We start from the raw sequence: 25,990 nt of genomic DNA, 5'->3' as shown, positions 1-25,990 counted from the left end.
CTCCTGTATGGATGCTCCTTTTTACTAGGCCCCAGTCTCATTCCAGACACCAGACCAACTTGGACTGTGCCCCAAAAAACTTGTCATCCCTACTATCTTCTGTCTAGTCATAATCCTATTCACCGTTCTCAACTACTCATAAATGCCCTGCTCTTTACACTGCCGGTTTACACTGTTTCTCCAAGCCATCACAGCTGATATCTCCTGGTGCTATCCCCAAACCGCCACTCTTAATTCTTAAAGTAAATAAATAATCTTTGCTGGCAGGGCTATGCTGAACCTCCTTAGGCACTCTCTAATTGGATGTCCTGGGTCTTCCCAATTCTTAGTCCTTTAATACCTGTTTTTCTCCTTCTCTTATTCCGTTTAGTTTTTCAATTCATACAAAACCGTATCCAGGCCATCACCAATAATTCTACATGACAAATGTTTCTTCTAACAGTCCCACAGTATCACCCCTTACCACAAAATCTTCCTTCAGTTTAATCTCTCCCACTCTAGGTTCCCACGCTGCCCCTAATCCCGCTCGAAGCAGCCCTGAGAAACATCGCCCATTATCTCTCCATATCACCCCCGAAAATTTTCACCGCCCCAACACTTTACCACTATTTCGTTTTATTTTTATTATTAATATAAGAAGACAGGAATGCCAGGCCTCTGAGCCCAAGCTAAGCCATCATATCCCCTGTGACCTGGATGTATACATCCAGATGGCCTGAAGTAACTGAAGAATCACAAAAGAAGTGAAAATGGCCTGTTCCTGCCTTAACTGATGACATTACCTTGTGAAATTCCTTCTCCTGGCTCATCCTGGCTCAAAAGCTCCCCCACTGAGCACCTTGTGACCCCCGCCCCCTCCCGCCAGAGAACAACCCCCTTTGACTGTAATTTTCCTTTACCTACCCAAATCCTATAAAACGGCCCCACCCCTATCTCCCTTTGCTGACTCTCTTTTCAGACTCAGCCCCCCTGCACCCAGGTGAAATGAAAAGCTTTATTGCTCACACAAAGCCTGTTTGGTGATCTCTTCATACGGACGCAAGTGAAAGGTTGAAAATTGGTTCTTGAGGGTAGAGGGACGGTAGATATTACAATGGTTTGTGGTATTACAAAGACCATAGTATATAAATAGTTACACTTCATCTGTGGTATTAAAATTTCATGTTCTGGGCAGAAAGGGTATATAAGAAAAAACATGTCCAAAACGGCTTCCATCAAGAAGATGATTAAAGAAGGTTGAGAAGCACTGCATATACCCAGTGACCTCTTATGTAGATGATAGGCTATGAGGGCTTAGGGACTGGTCATTTTACAATCTCCCATGGGTACTCACTCAACAAACCTTCTTAGTGATGACGGTTGAAATGAAATACACAGCCTGGGGTCAAGAATCCTGGGAATGGGGACCATATGAATTGACTGGCTTTTAAGGTGGGAAGCACAAAGGGACTCAGTCAGGAAAACAGGTTTTTCCTCTGGAACAGATAACACAAAGGTAGGAAATCAATGTTGACAAAACTAATACAAGCAAGAAGTACCATAAACTGTATCTCCTTTAATCTTATCATTTATTCAAATAATCTATTATTAAATGTACTTTAGATCAGGCTATAGGAAATTAGAAGAGGTTCAATAAATCAGAGAAACTGCTTTGTTAATGCCTGCTCAGTAACAGATTCTGGAATTTCACTAAAGCTTTTCCTGTTGAGCCCTGAAGCCACCAGGAATCTGAGTTCTCTGATCTCCCTGAGCACTCACATGTAAAGCTGCTCAGGGTACTCCTTAATTTATTTATATAATAAGCTATATTTTAAATTATAATATTGAAAATTTTAAAACATTGTATATGACAAAAGAAATCATTAAAGTTGTCTGTGTAGGCTATAGCAAAAACTTGCAAATTATATGGGGCTGATGCTCATAATATATGAAGCATTCTTAGTAACCAGTATGGAGAGAGGCTCTAATGATGACATTGGTAGATAGCCTCTAAGACTTCCCCCAGTGATTGTCACCTCCAGATAGTCACTTCCTTGTGCAATCTGTCCCATTTTTGGGCTGGAGTTAGTGACTTGCTACTAGTAGACAGAATATGTGAGAGGAGATGGATGTCATTTTTGACATTAAATGACTAAGAGGCTGTGTTTTGCTTGTTGGGTACATTCTTATTCTTGCACTAAGGAGAGCCAGCTGCCATGTCGTGGGCTACCCACATGGCAAGTAATCTATGTCCCTGGCTAAGAAGCAATTGGGCTCTGAGGCCTGCCAACAGCCATATGGATGAGCTTGGAATTGAATCATCCCTCAGTTGAGACTTGAGATGCCTGCAGCCCCTACCTAGACCTTGACTGCAGCCTTGTGAGAGGCCCTGAGCTAGAATCTTATCCATGCCATTATTCCTGACCCAAATAAATGGTGTGAATTAATGTATATTTGTTATAAGCAGTGAAATTGTGGGGAAATTTGTTATGTAAGAATAGATAAATAATACAGATATACACAGATAATTCATGTAAAAAGCAATACACATGCCCAAGAAATATTTGAAAACACATTCACTAATGAAATGCAAATTAAAACTTATACAGAAGCTGTTTTTGATGAAAAGGGGCAAGTTGCAAAGCCACGTGAATAGTTAGAAGCCCCATAGAAGGGCAGGACTCCTGACCTCAGATCAGAGAGCCATGGGACTCACCTTTTCTGAATGCTGGTACTTTTTCATCTCATGTATTTTCTGGGGGGTAGGGAATATGCTTGCTACACTGTTTTGTAGCTGAAGAAACAATGTATAGGGAGGTTAAGTAACCCGGCTGAGGGTCATCCTGCTACTAAGTGGAAAAGTAGAGACTGGTATCTTATATGTCCTTGTGCAGACTGTGTGACTTTCAGCTGCACATCACACCATAACCAAGTAAATCTTGCTTTCCTACTGATCCAAGATGAAAATCCATGAATTACCAGCACATATTTCACACATCATGCTTCCATACATACATACATACATACATACATTCATACAGGTAACAGGCATTAAGGACAAACTGTACACCATCCCTTTGGTTAAGTTTTAGACTTCTCCGGAATGGAAGCTATCTTACAACTTTAACTTTTAGATAATGACAGTATTGCAATATAATCCTTGTCTGTACACAAGCAGATGAATTCTGCCTTGGAAAACAAAAATGTCTCCATTTGAACGTTCATTTCATTACCCTTGATCTATATAAAGCATCAAAGATGTGGTTGTTGACTTTGACAAGGTTCATTTCAGTAGAGGGGTGAGGGAACAAAGTACCATTAGAGTGGAGTGACAACTGAGTTGGGGGAAGATGTAGAGGGATATGAGTTGAGAATTGATAATTTTTGTAGAACTTTGGTTACAAGGAAGAGAATATATATAAAGAGGATAGTAACTAGAGATGTAGAGAGAGGTCCAGGGCATTAAATTATGTGTTACAATCATCAATTGTAAGAGACTTTATCAGGCTGAAATATTAATAGGAATGAACCATCTTTTGTTAGATCTGACATCTGAATTTACTGCACCACCCTTTCCACACTTTATTTGCTTGATCCATTCTGGAGACTCTGATAACATGAAGGCTGTGCTATAGAACATTGTGCTTTCAAATGAAACACACATTTTCCCCTACATCCCATACTTTGGCTTCACTGAAAGGAATTTTGTGAGTAGGTTTACTGAGTGATAACAATAATTTTTCATGATCACTTCAATAACCTCAATCTTATCTGTTTTTATTTCTTTCTGAAGGGATTTCCAAGTATGCAAATCAATAATCTGAAATTATAATGTGTCATATTTGTCTAGTTAAATGTATCATCTACAAACCCTGTCTAATATACTACAATTAGATGATATGATAGTGTTGAAATATTATGATAGTGATAGGGCACTCTTTTGTGGGTTCCTGACTCTTAAGTCAAAATACTTATACTGCATCACAGAAATCATAATGCCAGATTTTCTTCTGGAATGAATCCATTCAGTAAATAACCCAATCTATATAATAAATATACATATATGTATACTTACAGAAGTAAACGTGTAAATTAATAAAGGAATAGGTGTGAGAAGACAAATTGTCTTTATCAAATACTTCCAAATAGTACACATAGATACCCTCCCTCTATGAGGTGAAGCTTAATTCCACCTCCCATCACCTGATGACAGGACAGACTTAGTAACTCACTTCTATAGAATAAAAGTAGGCAAATGGAAAACAGTTGCCGTACACTGGAGAAACTTGGCAAATACTGCCTTAACCAAGTGATTAAGGTTAATATCACCAGTGAGGTGAGATGGGTATCATGTACTACCAGATATGAAGTGACAAGAAGGGCACTTCAATGCTGGCATTTTTTCTCAGAACGCATTACCTCAGTATAACCAGAAAAAAAAAATCTGACTAAGTCTATACCCCTCATCACTGTCAGAATCATGAAAACAGTTTCGCAGTTCTTCAAATGGAAAAACAGGGAGTTACCATATGGCCCAGTAATTCCTTTCCTACCCAAGATGAATCTCTACATAAAAATGTGTACACAAATGTATGTAGAATCGTTATTCATAATAGCCAAAAGGTGGAAATAACCAGAGTGTTCATCAATAGGTGAATAAATAAACAAAATGGACCAGGCACAGTGGCTCACGCCTGTAATCCCAACACTTTGGTAGGCCGAGGCGGGTGGATCACAAGGTCAGGAGTTCAAGACCAGCCTGGCCAACATGGTGAAACCCCGTCTCTACTAAAAACACACAAAAAAATTAGCCGTGTGTGATAGCACACACCTGTGGTCCCAGCTACTCGGGAGGATGAGGCAGGATAATCACTTGTACCTGGGAGGCAGAGGTTGCAGTGAGCTGAGATTGTACCACTGCACTCCAGCCTGGGTGATGGAGCAATACTCCATCTCAAAAATAAATAAATAAATAAACAAACAAACAAAATGTGGTATATCTATGCAACAGAATATTTTTAAGCTATTAGTTGGAATGGAATTCTAACCCATGCTACATTATGGAGGAACCTTGAACACATTATAATAAGTAAAAGATGCCAGACATAAAATACCAAATATGAATTGATTCAATTTATGTAAAATCTCCAGAACTGGCAAATGCATAGACGGAAAATATATCTTTGATTGCATAGGGCTGGGTGTGTGTGCAGGGATTAACTACATTCAAGCATAATGGGATTCTTGGGGATGATGAAAACATATAAAAACCCAATTATGGTGATGGTTGTACAACTCTATACATTTGGTAAAATAATCTAAATATCCTTAAGATGTGTGATGTTATGATTTGTAAGCTATAGTCTGATGAAGGTGTTTAAAATATGATATTGGGTAGCAGGCAGAGCAAGGTGGCTAAATAGAAGCCTCCACCAATTGTCCTCCCCGCAGGAACACCAAATTTGACAACTATCTACACAAGAAAGCACCTTCATAAGAACCAAAAATCAGGTGAGTGATCACATTACCTGGTTTTAACATCATATCACTGAAAGAGGTATTGAAGAGGGAAAGAAAGACGGTCTTGAATTGCTGATGCCACCCCTCCCCGACTCCCTGGCAGCAGCTGTGAAGCCTGGAGAATCTGTGTGCTTGGGGGAGGGAGAGCACAGTGATTGTGGGACTTTGCATTGGAACCCAGTGCTACACTGTCAGAGCAGAAAGCAGCATTGGGCAGAACTCAACCAATGCTCATGGAGGGAGCATTTAGACCAGCCCTAGCTAGAAGGGAATTACCCATCCCATCAGTCAGAACATGAATTTCGGCCAAGCCTTGCCACTGTGGGCTAAAGTGCTTGGGGGTCCAAAAGAAACTTAAAAGGCAATCTAGACCTGGAGGACTTGGGGGACATGTGACCCAGTGAAACACCAGCCAGGTGTGCTTGTGCCACCCCTCCTCCAACCCCAGGCAGTGTAGCTCTCAGCTTTGAAAGAGAATCCTTTCTGCTTGAGGAAAGGAGAGAAAAGAGTACAGGGGACTTTGTCTTGAAACTTGGATACCAGCTCAGCCACAGGAAAGGACAATGGGCAGAGTACTGTGGCACCCATTCCAGGCCCTAGCTCCTGAACATTTCTAGACACACCCTGGGCCAGAAGGGAACTTTCTGCCTTGAATGGATGCACTCAGTCCAGGAAGGATTCATCACCTGCTGACTAAAGAGTCCTTGGGCCCTGAATAATCAGCAACAGTAGTCTAGTACACACTGGGGGCCTTGGGTGAGACTCTTGAGATGTGCTGACATCAGGTGTGACCCAGCACTTCCCTGCTGTAGTGGCTATGAGGAGAGACTCCTTCTGTTTGAGAAAAGCAGAGAGAAAAGTAAAGGGGACTTTGCCTTGCAGCTTAGGTACCAGCTCTGCCACAGCAGGGCAGAGCACCAGGTAGGCTCTTGAGGTCCCAGATTCCTGGCCTCGGCTTTGATGGCATTTCTGGACCTGCCCTGAACCAAAGGGGAGCTCGCTGACCTGAAGGGTAAGTCCCAAGCCTGGCAGCATGCAGCACAAGCTGACAGACGAGCCCTTGGGCCTTAACTGAACAATGGCAGTAGCCTGGCAATATCACCTGTGGGTCTGTGGTGGTGGTGGCCACGGGGAGAGAGTCCTCTGCCTGTGGAAAGGGGAGTGAAGAATGGGATGAATTTTGTCTTGTTGCTTGGGTGCCAGTTCAGCCACAATAGAATGGAGCATCACATAGATTTCTAAGGTTTCTGACTCCAGGCTCTGGCTCCTGGATGGCATTTCTGGACCTGCTCGGGATCAGGGGAACTCCCTGCTATGAGGGGAAGGACATACACCTAGCTGGCTTCACTGTCTGCTGACTGTAGTGCCTTAGGAAATTGAGCGAACATAGGCAGTAGCCAGGTAGTGGTTTGGGTGAGACCCAGTGCTATGCTGGCTTCATATCTGACTCAGCACAGTCCCAGTGGTGGAGGCCACCAGAATGCTTGTGTTACTTCTCCACCAGCTCCATGGACTCAGCACAGAGCCAGAGAGAGACTCTGTTTGTTTAGGAGAAAGTAAGGGAAGGAAACAAGAGTCTTTGCCTGGTAATCTAGAGAATTCTTCTGGATCTTATTCAAGAACACCAAAGCAGTACCTCTAAGAGTCTGCAAGAACCACAGTATTACTTGGCTTGGGGTGACTCCCAGTGCAGACATGGCTGCAGTGACCAAAAACTTAGATCACAACATTCAAGGCTCTTCAAATACCTGGAAAGCCTTCCCAAGAAAGATGGGCACAAACAAGCGCATACTGCAAACATAAGAATAAAATAATAGGTTTCAAGATTTTATTTGAAAGCCTCATGGTAACCTTAAACCAAAAGTCATACAATGGATACACAAAAAATAAAAGGCAAGAAATTAAAACATAACACCAAGGAAAATAACCTTCACTAAAAGGAAGACAGGAAGGAAGGAAAGAAGGAAGAAAAGACCACAAAATAACCAGAAAACAAATAACAAAATGGCAGAAGTAAGTCTTTACTTATGAATAATAACATTGAATGTAAATGGACTAAACTCTTCAAAGACATAGAATGGCTGAATAGATTTAAAAACAAGACCCAAGGATCGTTGTCTGCAAGAAATACACTTCACCTATAAAGACACACACAGGCTGAAAATAAAGGGATGGAAAAAGATATTCTATGCCAACAGAAACCAAAAAAGAGAAAGAATAGCAATACCTACATACAACAAAATAGATTTCAAGATGAAAATTACAAAAAGAGACAAAGACGGTCATTATATAATTATATATAATTCAATTCAGCAAGAGGATTTAACAACCATAAATATATATGCACTCAACACTGAAGTACCTAGATATATAAAGCAAATATTACTAGAGCTAAAGGAAGTGATAGACCCCAATACAATAATAGCTGGAGACTCTCCTCTTTCAGCATTGAACAGATCACCCAGACAGAAAATCAACAAAGAAACACTGGACTTAATCTGCACTACAGACTTAATTGACCTAAATGATACTTACAGAACACTTCATCCAATGACTTTAGAATGTACAATCTTCTCCTTAGCACATGAATCATTCTCAAGCAAAGATGATACATTAGGCCACAAAACAAGTCTTAAAACAGTGAAAAAAATCCAAATAATATCAAGTATATTCTCTGATTACAATGGAATAAAACGAGAAATCAATGGCAAGAGGAATTTTGGAAACTACAAATACATGGAAATTAAACAATATGTTCCCAAATGAACAGTGTGTCAAAAAAGAAATTAAGAAGGAAATTGAAAAATTTCTTGAAACAGTTGATAATGGAAACACAGAATGTCAAAACATATGGAATACAGCAAAAGCAGTACTAAGAGGAAAGCTTACAGTTAATAAGTGCCTACATCAAAAAAGAAGAAAACATCAAATAAACAACCTAATGATGTATCTTAAAGAACAAGAAAGTCAAGAGCAAACCAAATCTAAAATTAGTAGAAAAAAGAAATAACAGGCTAGGTGTAGTGGCTCATGCCTGTAATCTCAGAACTGTGGGAGGCTGAGGTGGGCGGATCACCTGAGCTCAGGAGTTTGAGACCAACCTGGGCAACATGGCAAAACCCTGTCCCTACAAAAAAATACAAAACTAGCTGGGCATGGTGGCACATGCCTGTAGTCCCAGCTAGTCAGGAGGCTGAGGCAGGAGGATCACTTGAGCCTGGGAGACAGAGGTTGGAGTGAGCTGAGATCGTGCCACTGCACTCCAGCCTGGGTGACAGAGAGACACCCTGTCTCAAAAAAGAAAGAAAGAAAGAAAGAAAGCAATAATAAAGATCACATTAGAAACAAATGACATTGAAATGAAGAAAACAATACAAAATGTCAACGAACGAAAGGTTGTTTTTTAAAAAAGATAAAACAAAATGGACAAACCTTGAGCCAGATTAAGAAAAAAGAGAGAAGACCCAAATAAATAAAATAAGAAACGAAAAATGAGACATTACAAATGATAGGGCAAAAATTCAAAGGATCACTAGAGGCTACTATGAGCAACTATATGCTAATAAATTGGAAAACCTAGAAGAATAGATAAATACCTAGACACATGCAACCTACCAAGAGTGAACCATGAAGAAATCCAAAACCTGAAACGACCAATAAGAAGTAACAAGCCATTTTGGAGAGTGCAAGCCACCATATGCCTTGGCAGCTTCCACATGGTGTTAAGTCTGCGGGCACATGGAATACAAGAGTTAAGGAGGCTTGGAAGCTTCTCCCTGGATTTCAGAAAATGTATTAGAAAGCCTGAGTGCCTAGGCAGAAGCCTGCCACAGGGGCAGAGCCCCCAGTATAGAAACTACTAGGGCAGTGTGGAGGAGAAATATGGGGCTGGAGGCCCAACACAGAGTTCCCAGTGGGGCACTGCCTAGCGGAGCTGTGAAAAGGGGGCCACTGCCCTGCAGACCCCAGAACGGTAGAGCCATGGACAGCTCATATCCTGAGCCTGGAGAAGTCACAGGCAGTCAAGTCTAACCCATGATATCAGCCACGGGGCTACAACCTGCAAAGCCTAATACACCAAGCATCGAAACAGAAAGTGATATGGTTGAGTGGAAAGAGACTGCTACCTTGGGAAACTGAGGCACTTTGTAACCCATGCCTCTGCCTGCTTGCATACTGCTAAAGGGCTACTACTACCTGCTCCTGACCTACCTCACTCATGAGGGCAAATCCCTCATGAATGTCTTGGTGCTGTCCTTGCAATAATGACTGAGTTCTCATGAGATTTGTTTGTTTAAAAGTGCGTGGTACCTCCCTCATCTCTTTCTTGCTCCAACTACTGCCGTGTGACATGCCTCCTCCGGCTCTGCCTTTCACCATGACTGTAAGCTTCCTGAGGCCCTCACCAGAAGCCAAGCAGATGTTGGTGCCATGCTTGTACAGCCTGCAGAACTGTGAGCACCTTTTCTTTATAAATTACCCAGCCTTGGCCAGGCGCGGTGGCTCACGCCTGTAATCCCAGCACTTTGGGAGGCTGAGGCGGGCGGATCACGAGATCAGGAGATCGAGACCATCCTGGCTAACACGGTGAAAGCCTGTCTCTACTAAAAATACAAAAAATTAGCTGGGCATGGTGGCAGCCACCTGTAGTCCCAGCTACTCCGGAGGCTGAGGCAGGAGAACGGCGTGAACCCGGGAGGCGGAGCTTGCAGTGAGCCGAGATCGCGCCACTGCACTCCAGCCTGGGCGACAGAGCGAGACTCCGTCTCAAAATAAATAAATAAAATAAAATAAAACAAAAAATAAAAATAAATTACCCAGCCTCAGGTATGTCTTTATAGCAATACAAGTATGGCCTAATACACCCAGCATCTAAATAGGAAATGATATGGTTGAGTGGAAAGAGACTGCTACCTTGGGAAACTGAGGCACCTTGTAACCCGTGCCTCTGCCTGCTTGCCTAGGGCTAAAGGGCTACTACTACCTGCTCCTGACCTACCTCACTCTTAGAGAGGAAAGGGCAAGGCAACACTTGTGTGCTTGCAGTCTTAGTTCTTCTCACCAGTAGAAAACAGAAGTTTTACTTTCTCCGTTTCTCTTCACTGTGTCAGAGTGGTATGTTTCTGAACTTGTTTTGAGTCTGCCTGATCCCTAAGGGAGTGATTTTTTCCATTTAGTCATTTGAGGTGTCCATCTGAGGTGACATGAAGTTTCTGCTTCATGTAAGAACTCCTCTCCTTCACTGAGGGACTGGACCCAGAGCCACAGGAGATAGGAGTAAAGACCAAGTTCTCAAAAACAAGCACAGGATTAGGACCCCAGTGTGAACATCAAACTCTCCTGATTTAGTAAAATGGTTTTCACAGATTTCTCACATGATGTTTACCCCCTGCAGAGTTCCTCTTAGACAGACTGTGAGGAAACAGGCATTGTCATGCATTGCTAGAAGTAATTTCAAATGGTACATCCCCTGTGGAAGGAATTTGATGCTATTTAATAGAATGACATAGGCACTAATTCTTGGAACCAGCAATCTCTTTCCTAAGAATCTATTCCAAAGATATAATGCAAATAGACAAACAGGCATAAACACAAGGCCATTCCTGGCAGAACAATTCACAACAGCAGAAGATTAGATATAAGACAGATGTCCACCAATAGAAGGCTGATTGAGTAATCTAAGGTACTTCCTAGAGTACCATGCATGTATAAAAGGCAACGAAGATCCCTTCTCTACACTGCTATGGATTGACCTCCAGGTCATATTATAAATAAAAAATGCAGTGCAAAAAAATGGAGAGAGCTGTTGTTGTTCAATATGGTGGTCACTAGCTACATGTAGCCATTTAATTTTAATAAATAAATTCAAATAAAATTATAAACTCATACCTCACTCATACTCACCATGTTTCAGGTGCTCAACAGTCTCAGGTAAACTAGTGGCTACTGTGTTGGACAGTGTAGATACAATTTTCATCAATGCAGAAATTTCCATTGGATAGTGGTGGTGTACAATATGCCACCTTCTACTTGTGTTGGGGAGGAAACAAATACACACATCACATTTGCTTATATTTTTTAAAACTGGAGATTAAAACAAAAACTGATAAAAATGATTATCTATAAGGGCATAGAGGAGCAATTCAGGATGGAAGCCAAGATGTGTATCATCTTCAAAATGTAATGCATAATTACTGGCTATGTACACTAAAAAAGCAACAAACTACAAGCAGTTGATTAGTACCCACATTGAGTCCTCTAAAAATATTTCCCATGAAAAGAAACCAGGCTCTCTCAGAGAGACAGCTGATTCCAGGTCTGGGGTCAGGATTGTACCAGATAAGCCTGGACCAAATTATCATACCAGAAAGCATGTCAAAAAGATTCAGAAACCAAGCTGAGGAGGCTCTCACTGGACAAAAATGAAACAATTTGAACATCAAAGAGATTAGTGACTGCAATGGTTTAAAACATATTAAATACAGGAACATCTCTGAGTCACAAGAAAAGAAAAACAAAACACGAAAAATACCAACTCACTACTCATCTTTGGAAGCTCCTATGGAAACAACTATTCGTTCTGAAAAGTGAAAATACTGCAAAAGAATTAAACATTCATCCTTCATTTCTTGTGTGTTCCATACCTCAGTGAATCCTAATAGTTGATGGCATAGGGGCAAGTTATGTTATAGGAAACACCCAGCTAATAAATGCAGAAGAAATTGTAAAATTACAACATCACCATTTTGCAACTTCTAATGAAATACAGCTCTAGACAACAATCTTCAGAAAGTGGAAAAAACCCTGAGGAGAAAAACACGTGGAAAGTGTTACAATGGATGGATTGGGCTGACAAAATCTGAGCCCAGTGATCAACCTGAACTTCACAGTAGAGGAGATAAACAGACGTGATGAGGCTCCTGCTGTGCTATTACCTAAATGTTTGTATCCCACCACCACCTCCAGTTTATATGTTAAAAGCTTAATCTCTAATGTGATGGTATTTGGGGATGGGGCCTTTGAAAGGAATTAGGTCATGAGGACACAGCTCTCATGATGAGATTAGTGCCCTTGTAATAAAAGACATGAGAACTTGTTTCCGTTCCACATGCACACACCAAGGAAAGGCCATGTGAGGACTAGGCAGGGGACCCTTATCCTGAATCCAACCATGCTGGCACCCTGATCTCAGACTTGCAGCCTCCAGACCCATGAGAAATACATACTTGTTGTTTGATATGGTTTGGATTTGTGTTCCCACCCACATCTCATGTTGAATTGTAATCTCCAATGTTGGAAGAGGGGCCCGGTGGGAGGTGATTGGATCATGGGGGCATACCTCCCCCTTGTTGTTCTCATGATAGGGAATGAGTTCTCAGAAGATCTGGTTGAATAAAAGTATGTGGCACTTCCCCCTTCACTCTCTTCCTCCTTCTTTAACCATGTAAGATATGCCTGCTTCCCCTTTGCCTTCTGCCAGGATTATAAGTTTCCTGAGTTTCCCAGCCATGCCCCCTGTATAGCCTGCAGGACTGTGAGTCAATTAAACCTCTTTTCTTTATAAATTATCTAGTCTCAGGTAGTTTTTTATAGCAATGTGAGTATGGACTAATACACTGTTTAACCCACCACTGTATGGTAACTTGTTACAGCAGCCTGAAGTGACTAAGATACATGTAAGGCTATAAGAAGGACAGTCATGTGCTGCATAACAATGTTTTGGTCAACTCCAGAACACATATGTAACAGCAGTCCCATAAGATATAATGGAGCCAAAAAATTCCTATCACCTACTCACGTAGCTGTCCTAACTGTCATATCACAATATATTCTTCACATGTTTGTGAAGAATATATTGATGCTGGTGTAAGCAAACCTACTGTGCTGCCAGTTGTATAAAACTATAGCACATGCAATTATGTACATTACATAATACTTATTAATGATAATAAATGACTGTTACTGGTTTATGTATTTACTACACTTTTTATTGTTATTTTAGAATGTATTCCTTCTACCTATTAAAAAAAGGTAACTATAAAACAGCCTCATGCAGGTCCTTCAAAAGGTATTCCAGAAGAAGGTATTGTTATCTTAGGAGATGACAGCTTTATGTGTGCTATTGTACCTTAAGACCTCCCAGTGGGACAAGATATAGTGGTGGAAGACGGTGATAGTGATGATCCTGACCCTGTATAGGCCTAGACTAATGTGTGTGTTTGTGTCTTAGTTTTTAACACAAAAGTTTAAAAAGTAAATATAAATAAATAAGTAAAAGAAAGGTAACAGAATAAGGATATAAAGAAAGAAAATATTTTTGCATATCTGTACAATGTGTGCTTTTAGTTGTGTTATTACAAAAGTAAAAAAGTTTAAAAACGTTAAAAGTTTATAAAGTTAAAAAGTTATGGTAAGCTGAGGTTAATTTACTATTGAAGAAAAAAATACTATTTTATAAATGTAATGTAGCCTAATTGTACAGGGTTTGTAAAATCTACAGTAGTGCACAGTAATGTCCTAAGCCTTCATATTCACTCACCACTCACTCACGGACTCACCTAGAGCAACTTCAAGTCCTGCAAGTGACCAATACACATGTATAGATATATACATTTTTAATCTTTTATATCATATTTTTACTGTAATTTTTCTATGTTTAGATATGCTTAGATACACAAATACTGATCTCTGTGCTACGGTTCCCTAGATTATTCAGTACAGTAACATGCTGTATGAATTTTTAGCCTAGGAGCAATAGGCTGTATAGCCTAAGTAGGTAGTAGGCTACACCATCTAGGTTTGTGTAAATGGACTCTATGATGTTCACACAATGACAAACTCTCCTAATGATGCATTTCTCAGAATGTATCTCTGTGGTTAAGTGACACATGACTGTACATAATGCCACATCTAAGACACCCTTGTCAAAAAATCTGAATAGCATCAAGCCTTTAACTCTAATTACCAATTTAAAGGAAACTGAGTAACATGAGCAACACAATAGGGATACAATCAGCAAAACTGAGAATGTAAACTCCAGCACCTTAAGCAAATAAATTGGGGAGTTAAAAAGAGAAAGGATCTTGTCTATATTAAAAGAAACTTAAAACTCGAGAGAAAATTAAATCAAACAAATTAAAACAGAAAAATGAGATACTATATACTATCACACATCCATCAGAACAACAAAAGCTACCAAGATATACCAAGTGTCAGCGAGGATGTAGAGCAGTGGAACTATGACACTGCTGATACAAATATAAATTAGAAAGACCACTTTGAAAACTGCTTAGCTGTATATGCTCAGCTGAACATACACATATCCTATGACTCAGAAATTCTATTCTTAGGCCGAGGATCAGTACATGCACATGAAAAATGAAAATAAATGTCCATTTGAAGATACGTAGAAAAATAAAAAAGGGCGCAAGATGGCCGACTAGCTACAGCCAGGAAGAATGTCTCCCACAAAGGGACAGGGCATCAGGAAGACTAGCACACTCCTAGCAGATCTTGAGGGAAGGCATTGAGAACAGACAGAAGGGAGATACAGACACTGGGTGGAGGTGGGAGGAAGCTGGGAACGCTGCTCAGGGCTACCATACACCAGGTCATTCCTGGTCCCCAGTGACTCCTGGGGAAGGGGTTGAACAGGCAAGGAGCAACCCACTCTCGCCACGGGCCTCTGGAATCCCTGCAGGAGAAGACTCCTTGACTACCATGGACACTTGAATTGGCAGTGAGAGCTACTCAGAGAACTGGCAGGGGCAGAACTCCAGCTGGAGCAGAGCCCAGAGAGTTTGGTACAGGAGCATCTGTAGTGGAGCATGGCCATGGTTGCCCATCTCCCTAGGCTTGACTCACTACTATAGAAGACTTTAGCCTGAGGGGAATTGTCGGACCTGAACGCTGCAGGGCAGTCGTGCCCATAAGACACAGCTGGTCTGACCTGAACACCCCTCAGTCTGTTGGCTTCTCCTGGGGCCCCAGCCTGGTCATGCCTGCTTGCAGTGCAGCCCCTGGGTATCTCCTGTGGGCCCATGTCATAGCCCCTGTGCTAGCAGACTGCTCCTGACTGGCAGAGTGCTCCAGCAGAGAAGAGCAGCCCCAGTGGACTCGCTCCAGCCCACCTGCACCCTCCCCCAACTGCAGCCTCCCCAGTGCAGCTTTGCCTGCACACTCGCCCACAGCCACCCTCTACATTGCTTTGCTGTTGTGTGTGTGCATTAGCAGATGCAGCCTTCCCTCCCTCACCAGCACATGTGTGCATGTGCAGTCTGCAATGCAACTGCTGCTGGCTGAGTACACCGTACCCTTCCCCCTGCCTCCCTCCCCCTGCCACATCGCCGTTGCTGTCGGAGCATTGGCAGGCACGGAGCCCGCCAGCCTCCTCCCTGCCAGCACCAAAATTGCTGTTAGCATGAAACTAGGCATGGAGAAAAGCAGATCCACACCTGCCCTGAGTGGCCACTGCCACCCACGGGAACTTGTACAGAGATTGCAAACACCACCACCAGCATGAAGGTGTGCACAGTCACAGGCTGGGGCCCCATCCCCCTGAGCTGTGCTGTCAATGCCAGCTGCTGCTGCAAATGCATGCATGAAGGCTGACACTCTGGCATCTATTAGCACCCTGTTGCAGCCAAGCAGTGTGCACCCTACCACACTGCAGCTGCAGCTGCTACTGGCATGTGTGAACAAGGACGGATTCCACTGCCATCATGCTACAAAGTGTTTGCAGATGACATGATCCTATATCTAGAAAACCCCATAGTCTTAGCCCCAAAGCTCCTTAAGCTGATAAACAATGTCGGCCAAGCCTCAATATCCAAAATCAACATATAAAAATTGAAGGCTGGGCGCAGTGGCTCATGCCTGTAATCCCAGCACTTTGGGAGGCTGAGACAGGCAGATGACTTGAGGTCAGGAGTTCAAGACCAGCCTAGCCAACATGGTAAAACCCCGTCTCTACTAAAAATACAAAAATTAGCCAGGTGTGGTAGCATGTGCCTGTGATCCCAGCTACTCAGGAGGCTGAGGCAGGAGAATCACTTGAACCCGGGAGGTGGAGGTTGCAGTGAGCCGAGATCATGCCACTGCACTCCAGACTGGGTGACAGAGCAAGACTCTGTCTCAAAAAAAAAAAAAAATCGCTAGCATTCCTATACACCAACAAAAACCAAGCCTAGAGCCAAATGACGACACAATCCCACTCACAATTGCCACAAAAAGAATAAAATACCTAGGAATATGGCTAACCAGGGAGGTAAAAAAAAAAAAATCTCTACAATGGGAATTACGAAACATTGCTCAAAGAAACCAGAGATGACAAACAAATGGAAAAACATTCCATGCTCATGGACAGGAAAAATTAATATCATGAAAATGGTCACACTGCCCAAAGCAATTGACAAGTTCAATGCTATTCCTATCAAACTACCAATGACATTCTTCACAGAACTAGAAAAAACTACTTTAAAATCCATATGGAACCCCAAAGAGCCCAAATAGCCAAGGAAATCCTAAGCAAAAAGAATAAAGCAGGAGGCATCACACTCCCCAACTTCAAACTATACTACAGGGCTACAGTAACCAAAACAGCACATTAGTGGTACAAAAACAGACACACAGACTAATGGAACAGAATAGAGAGCTCAGAAATAAGGTTGCACACCTACAACCATATGATCTTTTGAGAAAGTTGACAAAAACAAGCAAAGGGACTCCCTATTCAATAAGTGGTGCTGGGATACCCTTATGCAGAAGACTGAAACTGGATCCCTTCCTTACGCTATATACAAAAATCAACTCAAGATGGATTAAAGACTTAAATGTAAAACCCAACACTATAGAAATCCTGGAAGACAACCTAGGCAATACCTTTCTGGACATAGGAACGGGCAAACATTTCATGACGAAGACATCAAAACGACTGCAATAAAAGCAAAAGTTGACAGATAGAATCTAATTAAACTAAAGAGCTTCTGCACAGCAAAAGAGACTTTCAACAGAGTAAACAGATAACCTACAGAATGGGAGAAAATATCTGCCAACTATGCATCTGACATAAGTCTAATATTCAGCATCTATAAAGAACTTAAATTTACAAGAAAAAAACAACTCCATTAAACAGTGGGCAAAGGACATGAACAGTTTTCAAAAGAAGACATACATGTGGCCAACAAACATATGAATAAAAGCTCAATATTACTGATCATTAGAGAAATGCAAATCGAAACCACAATGAGATACCATCTCCAACAGTCAGATGGCTATTATTAAAAATCACAAAATAACAGACGCTGGCAAGGTTGCAGAGAAACGAGAATGCTTATACACTGTTGGTGGGAGGGTAAATTCGTTCAACCATTGTGGAAAGCAGTGTGATGATTCCTCAAAGAGCAGAAAACAGAACTACCATTCAACCCAGCAATTCCATTACTGGGTATACACCCAAAGGAATATAAATTGTTCTGTCATAAAGATATATGCTACTTGCAGCAGTATTAACAATAGCCAAGACATGGAATCAACAGAAATGCCCATCAATGGCAGACTGGATAAGGAAAATGTGGTACATATATACCATAGAATACTATGCAGCCAGAAAAAAGAACGAAATAATGTCCTTTGAAGCAACATGGATGGAGCTGGAGGCCATTATCCTTAGCAAACTATGCAGGAACAGAAAACCAAATACCACATATTCTCACTTATAAGTAGGAGCTAAATGGTGAGAACACATGGGCACAAAGAGGGGTACAACAGACATTGAGGCCTACCTGAGGGTGGAGGGTGGGAGAAGGGAGATGATCAGAAAAGATAACTAATGGGTACTAGGCTTATTACATGGGTCACGAAATAATCTGTACAAGAATCCCCTGTGACACGAGTTTACTTATATAACAAACCTGCACATGTGCCCCTGAACCTAAAATAACAGTTAAAAAAAAGATATGTAGAAGACATTCATAGCACTATTATTCATAATAAGTCAAACACTGAAAAATAGCCTTATCCCTATAATAGATAGATTTATTGCAAAATATCCACACAACATAATACTACACATTAATGAGAATGAATGATCTACAACTATAGACAACAATAAATGTAAAATTCATGGTAAGATGCTGAAGGAGGCAGACAGAAAAAAAACACATTTTGTATGATTTAGGAAATTTTCCTCTATTCTTTCAGTATAGTTTGGGGCTGGATAAGAATATCAACACACCATTTCTTTTCATTTGAAGGTACTTAGTGTACTCTTATGTTACCTGCAGGTTAACCTCAGGAAAACATCCAACCTAAGCCCTTGAAAAGTGATTCACTACACGTAGCAACAAGGCTAATGCCAAGTCTAATGAACAGGGAGCTGGGAGCAAGACAGAACACATACTTGGGGCACAGTGACAGATCTAAACCATTAACTCTAGATGGTGACCTTGGGTAATCACCATACCTCAGAAATGCTTTTTCTTCTTCCTAGGTGTATTGGTCAGGAGTGTGGGCTCTGGAGACAGAATAGAGACAAGCCCTAGTTCTGCCATGTAAAGACTGAGTGACTTTAAATACTTTTATTCACCTTATAGTCACTCATTTGTTACATCCATAAAACTGGCATTATACAGTACATAATGTAGAAGACAACACATTAAAAATATATTCATTAACTTGTGTTTTGAGTTTTTAAAAAGATAAATGGTGAGTAATCACATCATTTAAAAAATTCTACTACAGAGATGCTGGGGAAAAAAACTTAATAGTCTTACAGCTGAATCATATTCATCAACCAACATATTTTTTAAATCACTTATTGTAACTAATAATAGTTATAGTAAAACTAAATAACTTGAGAACATCTCAAAGCACTTGGAAGGTCTGATCTCAGAAAACAACACCACCATTTCTCTGCATGGCCAAACAAAAAGCCCAGGGGTTCTCCTTAGCTCTCCCTTATCTTCACACACCCCAGGCACACAGCCACTGCAGGTCCTACCTGCCCGACCTGCAAACATGCCCTGTCCAGGTCCATCCCTCCCTTTGTACATAGCTGCAGCCCTGGCCTCATCCACACACATCCCTCTCCTGGACTTCTGCAATATTTTCCTAATGGTTATCCCCACTCCCTATCTTGTCCCTCTCCAGCCCATTCTCCACAGAGCAGCCAGAGTCAGCTTCCACAACAAGAATCAGATCACATCACTCCCATACTCTAACCCTCCACACTCAGAATAAAACTCAAACTCCTGCCAGACGCGGTGGCTCACGCCTATAGTCCCAGCACTTTGGGAGGCCGAGGCAGGCGGATCACAAGGTCAGGAGATCGAGACTATCCTGGCTAACACAGCGAAACCCCGTCTCTACTAAAAATACAAAACATTAGCTGGGCTTGGTGGCGGGCGCCTGTAGTCCCAGCTACTCGGAAGGCTGAGGCAGGAGAATGGCGTGAACCCGGGAGGCGAAGCTTGCAGTGAGCCGAGATCGCGCCACTGCTCTCTGTCTAGCCTGGGCGACAGAGCGAGACTCCATCTCAAAACAAACAAACAAACAAAACCCTCAAACTGCTTACAGGACTGAAACCATGTGGCTCCTGTCTACCCTTTCAATCTCATCTCCCACCTGTCTGCACTTATGTGCCAGGCTCCAGCCACTCCAGCTTGTCCTCTGCTCCTGGATCAATGGTGCCCACACACGGCACAGGGACACTGACAAAATGGCCTCTCCATGCCTGGCTGCTTCTTATCATTCAGGATTCAGCTCAAGTGTCACTTTCTGAGAAGGAGCCTCACTGACAACCCCATCTATAATAATCCCTGTCTCAGTCATTTTCTACTCCACCTGTTTATTTTCTTCAAAACACATATCCTCATATGAAATCACATGGCTTATTGACTTGTTTACCTGCTTACTGCCACTTTTCCCAAACTAGAATGACAGCTCCAGGGACCCTGCCTATCTTATTCTCTGTGCTGTTTCCTCAGTGCCTGCTTTAGTACCTCACATATAATCACTGAAATAATATTACTTAATTGAAGGAATTGTTGCCTATTTAACAGACCAAAGAAGACAGATATTTAAGCTGAGTAGCAGGAGCAACTATCAATGAAATTAGATATTAAATGATTTAAAACTGTAAGAAGATCTTGTACATCCATAGCAGCGCTTTTCAAACATGGATGATGTTATAGTTTGAATATCTGTGACCCCCCCTGCCTCAAATTCATGTTAAAACCTAATACCAAGGTGATGGTATTAGAAGGTGAGGCTATGAGAGGTTTTTAGTCATTAGGGCTCTATCCTCATAACTGAGATTAATGCTCTTATCAAAGAGACTCCAGAGAGCTAGCTAGCCCCTTCCACCAAGGGAGGTTATAGTGAGAAGTCATCCATCTATGAAGGAAATGGGCCCTCACCAAAACACTGAAGCTGCCAATGCCTTAATTTTGGATTTCTCAGCCTCCAGAACTGTGAGAAATAAATTTCTGTTGTTTATCAGCTACGGAGTTATAATATTTTGTTATAGTAGCTCAGAATGCACTAAGATGAGTACCAGACCAACTGAAGATATTACTTTAAATGGAGACACCTCCCATCCCACCTCCCTGGTTTTGATTCAGCAGATCTAGGGTAGGTCCAAGTATCTGCTATTTTAACAAGCACCTCCTGATGAATTTGATGAAGTGATCCATAGACCACACTTGGAAAAATCCTGACCTCAACATTTCACATTTGGCCAGGCACAGTGGCTCACGTCTGTAATCCCAGCACTTTGGGAGGCCAAGGTGGGCAGATCACTTGAGGTCAGGAGTTCAAGACCAGCCTGGCCAACATGGTGAAACCCTGTCTCTACCAAAAATTCAAAAATTAGCTGGGTGTGGTGGTAGGCACCTGTAATCCCAGCTACTCAGGATACTGAGGCAGGAGAATCGCTTGAACCAGGAGGCAGAGGTTGCAGTGAGCCAAGATCACGTCTCTGCACTCCAGCCTGGGTGACAGAGCGAGACTCCATCTCAAAAAAAAAAAATAGTTCACACTTGAGCACCATTAATTTAATGCCTACCATGCAGAGTTCTGGGACATCTGCAATATCCCTATTAATGTAATTACTCAAATGTACACTACTTTTCTAAGGAGGAGGGAAGATTGCTTTCCCACATGAGATCATACTTAAACTCCAGAGTATTCCTGGTGGTCAGGAGTATTGGGTATTACTATCCTGTTGTACAGACTAATCTGAAGGAAGGGTAGTGACTTACCTAAAGTGTCCCCATGATGGGACCTGGATCTCTTGACTTTTGCTTCAGTAGCCTGTCTAGCAGATTCAACACCACACCTTGTTCTTCTCCACAAACCACTGGTTCTGTGCTGCGGAGTTAACACCCTTGTCTGATGTTACACTAGATGGGAGAGTAAGAGGACAAGAAAGCACAAGGAATGAGTAGGAAGGTAAGAGGATGAAAGAGCACATGAAAAACAGGGGATGGGGTGATGATGTCTGTCCTATCCTCATTCAGTTACTTGGAAGCTGTGCAATGATGATTTTCGTCTTCCTCAGCTCCATCCCACAACCCTCTCTCCCCCATAGAATGACAGTGAAGTTGTCACCTAGTGGAAATGTGGGCTTATCCCTGCTTGCTATTACAATTCCAAGTATTCTCTCTGTAGTCATGCTATTACATTAATATATGACATGAAAACCACAATCCGTAAGTGAACAAATCAATAAATTGGACTTCCTCAAAGTAAAAAACTTTTGCTTTTCCAAATATATGGATAAGAAAATGAAAATACAAGTCCCTGACTAGGAGAAAGTGTTTAAAATCATATATCTGATGAAGGACTTGTATCCAGAATATAGAAGATATCACAAAAGTCAGAGGAAAACAGACACTTAAGTAAATAAATGGGCAAAATATTTGAACAGACATTCCACTAAAGATATATATATATACAAATGTCAAGTAAACACATGAAAAGATACTCAACAACATTAATCGTTAGGGAAATGTAAATGAAAACTGCAATGAGATACTACTATATTCTTGTAAGAATGGCCAAAATTAAAGAGACTGACCATATCAAGCACTGGCAAGGTTGGGGAGGATAAAACTCTCATACGCTGCTGTTGACAGCAGTGGTACAACCACTTTGGAAACAGCTTGGCAGTTTCTTACAATGTTAATCTTATATCTACCATATATCCAGCAATTGCATTCCTAAATATTTACCCCAAAGAAAGAACGCGTATGTCTATGAAAAGACTTATTCACATATGTTCATATCAGCTTTATTTATAAGTGTCCCAAATTAGAAACAACCCAAATATCCATCAACAGGTGAATGGATAAAACAAATAGTGGTATAGCCATATACTGGAATGCTATTAAGCAATAACAAAGAATAAACTATTGATATATGCAACGAAATAGATAAATCTAAAATTAAATAGGGTGAATGAAAAAAGCCAGATTCCTCTTAAAAAAACCTCTCTATGATTCCACCTAAATACATTTCTAGGACATAAAACCAAATCTATAGTGACAGAAATGTGTTTGCCTGGAGACAGGGCGGTAGGAGGGGTAGGGAGCCCAGGTACTATAAAACTGAAAATGTTATTTCCTAGGAAATAATAATAATAATAATAATACTTAGGCTTATCTGGTTATTTTAGGAGATGTGACTAGGTATCATTATAATTGGGCAAACTAGCAAGTAATTGTTATTTTCAAAAATACTAAATTCTTGTACCTGACATTTAATTAACACTTAATAAATTCCTGGCCTCTTAAAAAATTACATTGCAGAATGGATGAAAACACGGTAACCATGAAAGCATGCGTATTACAATCTCAATTGCTATGAAGACCTTCTAACCACCTGCATATTTCAACTTCCATCCGAGATACATGGGAATAATGAATTATTATTTATACAGTCAGAAAACTGTGTGTAAATTTATTACAAATGCATGTTAAATATCAAGTTTCTTCCCCAACTGAACAATTCATTGCTTTAAGAAAGGTATCTCCAAATGGGCCTCAAGGGATACTACAAAGCATGTAGCTGCTGATGCACGCAATGAAGTCCACCTGTTGAGCCTCTTTTCCAATGATGAGATCAAAGTGGCTGCTCTACTTTTAGACTACTTTGTGAACTACACAGCTACTATTCTATAACACACTTCTGTTCAGATCTATGAACTCACTTGAGCCAGGCATCATATCCCACCAAAGATGGAAGTGCTAGAGATCTCCTGAGGACTGCTGTCCTTCAAGTCTGAAGTAGAAGCTTCAGCAGCCATCATGACCTAGATCATCAGAACCCACCTCCTTCAGACACCTGATATAAGTTTAGTTGCCCCCATGAAGTCCTTCCTGGGGAGAGACAGACTCCAGCAATCACTATGCTTTATTGAAGTGACTCTGTGCCTGCAAACATCCATGCTGGGCACTGAATTAGTGACCATGACACTGATACAATCGGGTAGTGATCATAACAACAGAAGGTACAATGAGTTTCTCACTAGGGCCTTTTCTTCTCCTTTCCATCTATCACCTAACAACAACTTTAAAAAAGAATGAGGAAACTGCCTGAGCCCTTCGTAGAGGAACACAACTACTACCAACCTGTAGCCCAACACCAGGGAATCTGGCAGTGGGGACACATACCCCATCTTTCCCTCACTCACTTGCTAGTATCTCCCATTGGCCAAACCCAACTGGAAGCTTAAGGAGAAGGGATCTGAGTTGATGTAATCTATAAGGTTCAGACCTGTGAAGCACAGAGTAGGGTGGTGAGGGGTGGAAGCTTTGAAGAGACAAATTGAGGCTATCCAGCACAGTATCTAATATACAACTGTGCTGTAGGCTGAATAACACTCCTCTACCCCAAAGAAATCCATGTCCTAATCTCTGGAACAAGTGACTATGTTACATTATATGGTAAAATGGACTTTACAGATGTGATTAAGTTAATGATCTTAAAATGGTGAGGTTATTCTGGATCATATGGGTGGGCTTCATATAATTACAAGGGTCTTTATGAGGGAAATAGGGAGGCAATAAAATCGGAGAAGTAGATGTGACCACAATATGGAGGTCAGAGTAATGTGAGGGCATGAGCCAAGGAATGCCAGCAGCTTCTAGAAGCTGGAAAAAAACGAAAATTCATTCTACACTAGAACTTCCAGAAGGAACACAGCCCTGCTGACACCTTGATTTTAGCCCAGTGAGACCTACTTTGGACTTTTGAACTCCAAAACTGTAAAATAATAAATTTGTGTTGTTTTCAAAAAATAAAAGAAAAGAAATAGCCTGAATCCATAAAGCACCCATCGTCCCATAACAACCACAGGGCTATCTATCATCTCGCACCTGTGTTATCACTGCAGGTTGCAGCAATCCTGTGGGTGAGCATTCTTATCCTCATTTTACAGAAGGGTGTAAAGAGGCTCAGAGAGTCCTTACCTGTCTGCTCCTCCCACGTCCCGCCTTTATAGAAAGTTGCCCCAGGACACCCGGAGCAAGACATCACACTCACTGGGGCGAGGAGCGTCCCAGCTCTCTCTCTCTCTCATGAGACCGCCAGGGCAACTTGTGCAAAAGCGGGAACGAGGGAACTTGGATCCGGGCGCCTTTCGTCTCTCCACACTCCAGGAAGATTCAGCCCCCACCGCAGGGCACCCACACCCTCAGCTGAGTCGCAAACACCTGAAGGCGGGACCCTGCTCTTCCTGCCCGGCCATGTTGGTCTCTATTTTAAAAGTCTTCACGGTCGCCGTTATGACGTCAGGTTTCTATGGCAACCGTGATACGCAGGCTGGTCCAGCACAGCGGAAATGCCGTAGAGTGGCCTTTTGACTCCTTGCCTTTCACTAAGAGAAAATGCCTTCACTCTTCAGGCAGCTTCCTGGGTAGCTATAATAATTAGAGGAACTAGGCTGGGACGGAGCCAATTGATAGAATTCTGCCAGGTTTGATGGGACAATATTCCGGTTGTCAGTAGTTTTGTTTAAAAGTGACAGTAGAGGCATATCACCAGTGCACAGAGACCTGGAGCTCTTGGAGATGAGCTAGCTCACTGAGGAGGAGCATGTACAGTTCACACACCATACTAATCAGTTATCCATCCGTGGCAGAAAACTAAGACTGTCTATAATCATGTGACTAAAAGATCTAGGAACAACAAAATAAGTCATTTATGATATCTCAGAGTTATTTCAGTGATGCAAGCCTAGAATAATATAGTCATTTAGTAGACAGACCTAATCAATTCAACCATACAATGGTTTGTATTGAGAAAATTCTTATCCTTCATTCCTGCATGTGGAGGGATATTCATTACCACAATATTTCTAGACTGTCTATACACTCAATCCTTTTCTGTCACAGGAGGAACTTATCTAATTGGTGAGTTGGGAAGAAGAAAAAGGGGTTGCATTGCCCAGGCTGCCTCCCTTCAAAATTCTTGGTAGTAAGCTGCTCTTCAG

The 25,990-nt window shown here is 41.6% G+C and overlaps 1 long non-coding RNA gene across 1 annotated transcript in view; it reads right to left on the bottom strand.

The window, feature by feature from the left end:
• Window positions 1–25,288, bottom strand: part of LOC100580460 — a 49,597-nt gene extending 24,309 nt beyond the window's left edge. Inside the window, exons 1-2 of the long non-coding RNA XR_004028721.1 lie at window positions 24,969–25,288; window positions 21,759–21,899 (exon numbers count right to left, since the gene is read on the bottom strand). This is a non-coding gene — a long non-coding RNA (uncharacterized LOC100580460). The remainder of the gene's footprint in view (window positions 1–21,758; window positions 21,900–24,968) is intronic.
• Window positions 25,289–25,990: the final 702 nt, after the last annotated feature.

The sequence above is a fragment of the Nomascus leucogenys genome, chromosome X (assembly GCF_006542625.1).
Source record: "Nomascus leucogenys isolate Asia chromosome X, Asia_NLE_v1, whole genome shotgun sequence".
In the NCBI taxonomy this organism is placed as follows: domain Eukaryota; kingdom Metazoa; phylum Chordata; class Mammalia; order Primates; family Hylobatidae; genus Nomascus; species Nomascus leucogenys.
The sequence above is the reverse complement of the archived record's forward strand: the minus strand, read 5'-3'. Positions and strand labels throughout refer to the sequence as shown.